Source organism: Pituophis catenifer, unplaced genomic scaffold (genome assembly GCF_029215685.1).
Source record: "Pituophis catenifer annectens isolate HBS135680 unplaced genomic scaffold, rPitCat1.0.hap2 SCAF_3, whole genome shotgun sequence".
Taxonomy (NCBI): Eukaryota; Metazoa; Chordata; class Lepidosauria; order Squamata; family Colubridae; genus Pituophis; species Pituophis catenifer.
The window spans coordinates 41,288,242-41,296,073 of NW_027256883.1; positions in this window are offsets into that span (position 1 = coordinate 41,288,242).

A 7,832-nucleotide genomic window follows, 5' to 3' on the forward strand; every position below is an offset into this window, starting at 1 on the left:
TGTACTGGATTATGCAACAGTGATCTAAAATCTATGTATGTGTAATGCTGGGCTTTCCCAGAGTGACATAGACTAGTTTTAAATGGCTTATAGGTGAAGGTATAGCTAAATGATTAGAAAAATGAAAGTCTCTTTTCAATTTCACTTGCTAGAAATGTTGTTTTTATTCTGTATGTTTAGTGTAACGTGCATTCATAAATCATAGGTAGGTCTATCAGACTTTGACTGGCAAAAACTTGGATGACTATTAGTCAGTAGCAAAGTCTAGGGCTATCTAATTGTCAGGGACTTTGTATTTCTAGTTCTGATAGCTAGAGTAGCTGAGAAGTAAGATAAAATGACACAAAAGTGTGCGAGCTTTTCATCTGAAAAAAATGGTACAAAAAGCAGGGTATAGTAAAGAAGCAAAAGATCCAAATTGTGGTTGCTAACCAAGTACTACCTGTATTTGCAGTGGGTGGACAGTGTGGTTGTAGCAACCACAATTCAATCAGTTGAAATCAATTCTACAGGAAGGCTAAAATTTGCAAGTCCGATGGTCTATCCTTTATTTACATTCATAGAAAACTAATTTCCCCCCTGAATGGCCCTCACTTTACTCATAAAATTGATAAATTAATTACAGAAAAATGTACTGTATTTAAACTAGCATATAGTAAATTGAATTGTACATATGCTCTGCTGCTAGAAATCAATATTGAACAATCATTGAGAGAAAGAAAATTGTCTTTGCGTCTTTGATATGTAATTAAAAGCTGACACTTTCATGTCTCCATTTAGAATTGGGAGCAATTCCTTTCTGAAATCTCAAGAGTGAATATAGCATCAAAGGGCTATATTCACAGGACAAAGTATCATGTAAGTTTCTAATTGATTTTAAAATAAACTGATACTTCTAATTCATATCTCATATTCAAAATGCTATGTTGTATGACCATGTGGTTGGGGAATGGAATGAAGACAATTCCTCCAGGCCCAGCCATGGAAGAAGCACTATCTAAATAATGCTTTATTTGAAATGATCAATATTTTTCATTCAAGTCTATAGATATCAGTGGCCAAAAAAAAAAGTGCTGATATAGGATGCTATAAGAAAAGGAGATCTTAAAATAATCCACTGTCCTCAGCCTCTCAACTTGTTGAAAGTAGTTGGCTAAAGGAAGAGAGACCATCCCCCACTGACAAGGATCATGAGTGTCAGCCAAGGTACAACATTCTTCTGACGTTTTCAGCATATTTTCCAATTACCTAAACAGGAGGTGCGGGGAATACTACAGGATACCACCAAGTGCAAACTGTTTTTGAAAAGTAATTGCATCAGAAATGTATGTTAACTAATTTTTAAGCAGGTTATTTCATGTATTTTAAATCCAACTGATTGTTTTACCTCAAGGAAGTACACTTATTTTTCTCACTTGTGCACTGGTACCAAGAAACAAGCAATTTCTCATAAACAAATATCCCAGAGTGGTTACTTGAGGTGAGGTTTATCATAAGGAAATAAGTAAAGAATAATAATGACTTACTAGATAAAAGATAAAAACATAAAAGAAAGCAAGTATTATAGGAACAAAAATATTTGAAGCTAACTCACTAAGTAAACTGAAAAGCTTTCAGGTATTTAATAAAAGATAATCTTAATTTGAATACAATATTTTCAAGGACAATTTGTTGTATTCTGCCACACCATTCTGAATTGAAGTTTTAGTAACTGACAGGATGAGTTAATTGAGTTAGCTGGGACTTCTGCAATATTTAATTGCATTAAAAATTTTAATGATCAAGTATGGATTTTCTTACAGTTTAATTTATATCATCCTGCTTCTTTGTTTTAAAAGTCAGCAATTCCTGACCTTCTGTTTAGTGCAAGAGGAAAAATGCTTTATTCTTTTCTTCTGAATATAACTATACAGCTAACATTACATGAAGTCTACTATGACATGAATAATGGCAGAAGACTGAATCCTGCTTTTTCTTAATTTTTCCATTTCCTTGTTGTTACTTCTTTCTGCTTCTAATCCTCATGTTCTGTGAACCTGATAGGCCTGGAAGTTAGTTGCCACTTTTATCAGTGTTGCTGCTTTAGGATTCTTTTAAAACAGCTATAAACTAATTATACTATATATACATGAGCTTTTGATAGAAAGTAAACACATTTTAATGATTATAGCATTTTTTCTTCCAAATTCTATTTTTCTAAATTTATAGAGGAAAAAGGACACACAAAAATGAAGAAGCAAAACACAAAAGCTGGCACATCAAAACAAAAGGCTTCTACATAAAATGAAATGCTCACATAAAACACCACTTGCCAATTTTTTTACACTTATGTTGTGAAACTGCTTTAACAGTATTCTGAAAGCAAAACACAGTCACCACCATAGAGGGAACACCAGATTTTCTAACTTGCAGTCAAGTAAAAAACATTACTAGCACTATAATCATTGTGAAGTTACATCCACAAATAATTTTAGGAAACAAGGAATACACAGACATGAAATGGCTAAAGCAGAAATGGGAGAAACTTCCTAGGATCCAGTCGCCAAGTTACTTGGTTACTTGGAAGCCACATAGAAGCCAGTTCCCCTCTAATGCTTTCTCTCTGTGCCCTGCTGAAAATGGGAAGTGAAGCCACAGCAAAGAAAGATCAATTCCTTCAAAAGTTACTGCTTCAAAACAGCTCTGCCTAGGAACCTTGTTTCAGTCAATCCTCCTGTAGTAGACTTCCTTTCCTCACTAGTCTTTCTCAACAAGATGCAACAGACTCAGCACCTGGGCTGTGGGTCGGTGTGCTCAATAACGGGGGGGGCGGGGCGGGGCGGGGAGCTTGAGGCACCACATGCTTCTAAAGCAACCATTTTACTATCTAAAACTTTACATGTTCTCCCCCCTCCCTGACATAAAAGAAAAAACATGGGAACAAGAAGTTTGGGTGCACCTAGGGACCTAAAAAAAAAAAAAGATGAGAGATGCCATTATCATTTTCCCTGTTATAATGATTTTGTCTTAAAACTCAAAATAAATTCAACTTAGAAAGTTATTGTTTCTTTTAATGTTTGTCACAACCTACCTACTTTCAATATGTCTATTTAAACTTTCTGACTGCAAATCCAAGATCCATGAGGAAAATAGTTTAACACGGAAGTTATTTTTTATTTCGGTGTGCTGAAGAAAGCCACACTTCTGTTCTCTTATAGCCCTTGGTAGGAAGTCAGTGATGCATTTCATCTGAAAATACTGGCAGTTAACAAGACAGCAAAAGGTGAGTAACATTTAGACTAAGATATTAAGCAGGATAGGGCCTAGTTAATATTCGTATTGGAAGGAAATAAAGGCCATAAGCTATTCTAGAAAATTTGATAAAACTGGATGATGTGCAGGATGGTTATTGTTTATAGACTAGATGCAGTTAGTTTTGTATATGGAAAAAGGAAATAGGCTTAAAAAAAAGCAGTACTTTTATCAGCTTTCAAAGTCAAATATCTAAGCCTAGTTGAAGGGAAAAAGAACTCCATGTCTCATACTACACGTTTAGCTAAGCATTCCGATTAGTCTTTTCATATAATTAATTGTATCTCTCATTTCTTGTTGAAATATAGTTGCAGTTAAATAGCATGATCACGGCACAAGTTAAATAATGGTGTTGTGGCCTGTCGGCCGCCAGCCCCTCCAACAGCCGAATTAGATGAGGCAGCAGTGTGGGAGTCAGGGCCAGCATCAAGGCAATCTGAGAGCTTCGAGGGGGAAGAGGGAATAGAGCTGACAGATATAGAGACAGAGGTGGAGTCTGGGCCGTCCATCAGCCCTCAGATGGAGAGTCAACAACCCCCAGATGGAGGTGGCTGATGAGGAAGAGGAGGAACAGCTGGGTCCAGTGCCTGAGAAACGGATGCGCAGAAGGCAGAGGAGAGCAGTGGGAATCTATGGGCTGGTTCTTGGGACAGAAGAGCCACCACTGCTAGTGAAGCTCCACCCTAGCTCGGGATAAAAGGCAGGGGACAGAGATGAATTGGTGTGGCAGACAACTATTCATTTCCCTGGCGGTCAGGCACTGATAGCCTGCACAGTCTGGAAATGAGAGAGAGAGAAAGAGAGAGGGAGGGGCGACCGGTGGCAGTGGTGAACGGTGGCAGCAATAGCTCCAGCGTTCCCAGGCAGAGGCAGCAGACACAGATGAGGCAGCAATAGCACTGTTTCTGGTTGGCCAGCCTGCTGATTGGCTGGGCTAAAGGACGACCCAGCTGTTGGTCAGCTGACTGTGGTGGGCGCAACGGAGCAGAGACTTGATGTGCCACATGCTGGGCTAGGAGGCAGAAGCAGATTTTTTGTTTTCTTGTTTTCTTCTCCAAAAGGTAGGAGCGTCTTATGGAGCAAAATATACAGTAAAGACAGAGGACATGTCGTGTTTGGGAGCCGGGTCAGAACAAATGACTTTATTATTTACAAACTGATTTCTTCTTTAATTTTGTCTCAGTATTTCACAGTTGAGAAAAAATGATTGAGGCAGAATCATGTTTTATCTGAAAATAGTGATATTTATACCATTAGTTGACAGCAATATGTCAGATCCTTTACCTACTGCTGATAATAAGGCAAGAGTTCAATGAAACCCAAATATATCAAGGCAGAGGTTAATTCAAAGAGCACTAGAAAAAAAAACACAGCACATTCAGTTGTAAATTATATCCAGCATTTAATAAAACGAAGGAATTGAATACTCATTAATTTAGAATGACAACTATTATTAGGCCACCACTAAAGTGTTCCTACAAGGAGGACAAACTATTAGCCATCATAACACTGCTTTGTTCTTATGAGAGTCAGTGATGTTATGTCACACAGTTGTTTATCCTTTCCTAATATTGATGCTACTAATAAGCCCTGGATGCAGTTTTGTTCATTTGACCTATATTAAAGGAAATAAGAGCCACAAAACTATATACCTGTCTGTAATTGGATCAATTTCATACAGTTAAGAACTGTTTCAATATATCCTTTTGTCTAGGAATGTACCTGTTCTGGCCAAGAATTTTCCTTAAGCAAAATGATTTTTTCTTTTTTTCTATTCCATTTCTTTTTCAACTTTTTTTCAAGTTATTGCGTAACTACCATAGATGCTCAGTACTTATTGCTTAAATACTTCTCCTTTAGTATTTGCTTTGAAAAGATATGTACTTTTCTAAACGTTGTGACCATCCTGAAAAAAACTGATTTCTATTCTTTATCCACAATGCTGTTAGCATTCATAGTTTACTGTGAAAATGACAGGCAGTCCTTGTACAGTGACCACTTGTTTAGCAATCATTTGCAGTTATGATAGTGCTGAATGAGGAGATTGGTCCTCAAAGTTGCAGCTGTTGCACTGCATATATGATAGATAGTAACTTGACTGCTTGAAAAGCAGCACATAATTATGATGGTCACAGCATCCATGATCTTGTTATTGCCATTTGTGATCATCAGTGTCGGCATCTGACAAGTCAAAAAGGAAGATAGCAGGAAACTGCAAGTCATGGTCATATGATGTTGTATTATTTACTTAATGACCCCAGCCAGAACTCTGTTGTAAATTATGCATATTTTTGCTTTACAGTCATATCACTTAGCAAAGGAGTTTCTGGTCCCAATTACAGATTGATTGATTGATTGATTTTTTTATTTTTTTAATTTTTTTATTTATTTGAATTTATATACCGCCCTTCTCTCGAAGAACTCAGGGCGGTGTACAGCCAGAATAAGAACACACGAATAGAAAACTTAATAACAATTTAAAATATATATTAAAGATTATGGCCCGTAACTAATTAAAAACCCATTTTTAAACCTCAAGAGTTAAAAATTAAAATTGAAGATTAAAGGTTGAAAAGAATTGGAATTAGACCAGCCCGGCTTGCTGGAACCGCAGAGTCTTGAGGGCACGGTGGAAGGTTCATAGGTCCGGGATCCTCTGAATCTCCGGGGGCAATTCGTTCCAGAGGGCAGGTGCCCCCATGGAGAAGGCTCTCTCCCGGGGGTCGCCAGTCAACACTGCCTGACCAATGGCACCCGGAGGAGACCCTCTCTGTGGGAGCGTACTGGCTGATGGGTGGTTATTGGTAGCAGAAGGCGGTCTCGTAGGTATCCAGGTCCTAAGCTGGAGCGCTGTAAAGATGTTAACCAACACCTTGAATCGCACCCGGAAGACCACCGGAAGCCAGTGCAGCTCACACAGGATAGATGTTACATAGGAGCGCCACGTCGCCCCCACAATCACCCGTGCGGCCACATTCTGGACCAGTTGGAGCTTCCGGATGCTCTTCAAGGGCAGCCCCACGTAGAGTGTTACAGTAGTCCAGGCGGGAAGTGACGAGGGCGTGAGTGACCGTGCGCAAGGAGTCCCAATCCAGAAAGGGGCGCAATTGGCAAATCAGGCGAACCTGATTAAAGCCCCCCCTGGCCACAGCCGTCAGATGTTCTTCCAAGGACAGCTGTGCATCCAGGAGGACACCCAAGTTGCGGACCCTCTCCATGGGGGCCAAAGACTCACCCCCAATAGTCAGCGATGGTGTCAGCTGGCTATATTGGGAAACCACTCGGTCTTGGAGGGGTTGAGTCTGAGCCTATTCCTCCCCATCCAGATCCGCATGGCTTCCAGGCACCGGACATCACGTCAAGGGCATCATTGGGGTGGTCTGGGATGGAGATGTACAGCTGAGTGTCATCAGCATATTGATGGAACCTCACCCCAAAACCACAGATGATCTCGCCCAGTGGCTTCACATAAATGTTGAACAGAAGGGGCAACAGGACCGACCCTTGCGGCACCCCACAAACAAGGCGCCTCGAGGTCGACCTCTGCCCCCCTGCCAACATGAACTGCGGCCGGTTGGAGAGAGAGGAGAACCACCGCACCACGGTGCCCCCCACCCCCAGCCCCTCCAACTGGTGCAGCATGATACCATGGTCGATGGTATCAAAAGCCGCTGAGTGGTCTAGTAGGACCAGGACAGAGGAGCAACCCCCGTCACGGGCCCTCCAGAGATCATCAACCAAAGCGACCAATGCCGATTCCGTGCTGTACCCAGGCCTGAAGCCCGACTAGAACGGATCTAGACAGCTTCATCCAGGTGCTGGGAGAGCTGTCACGCCACCACACTCTCAACAACCTTCGCCACAAAGCGAAGGTTGGAGACTGGATGATAATTAGCTAAAACAGCCGGGTCCAGGGAAGGCTTCTTGAGGAGGGGCCTCACCACCGTCTTTCAAGGCAGAGGGGAAGAAACCCTCACTCAAAAAAGCGTTAACAATCCCCTGGAGCCAGCCTCATGTAACCTCCCGGGAGGCCAGTACCAACCAGGAGCGACACGGGTCCAATAAACATGTGGCCCCAGTAAGCCTACCCAGATCCTGTCCACATCCTCGGGAGTCACCAGGTCAAACTCCTCCCAGATAACATTCTCAAGACCCCCCTCCATCACCCCGCCTGCACTTACCCAGACCAAGCCCTCCCGAATCTGAGCGATTTTGTCGTGCAGATATTACACAAAATCCTCAGCCCTACCCTGCAACCACCTGAATTATCAATGTATTTGTAAATGAATGTTTCATTAATCTTTTTGAAGTTGGTGAGATGTATATAGTTAGATGTATCTTTTATCCCAGTCAATTTCATTCACAATATAGATAAAAATTACTCCATAATCTCAGCCAATGATGATGAAAAGCAATTGATACAGCATTTCAAAGGAGTAAGAAATGAAATAGTTCCTTAAATAACTTCCTTCCACTGTGCTGAAAAAGCAGGCTCCTCTCTTTTTAACCTTTTCATAGCCAAAGTTAAAATGGTTTATTAG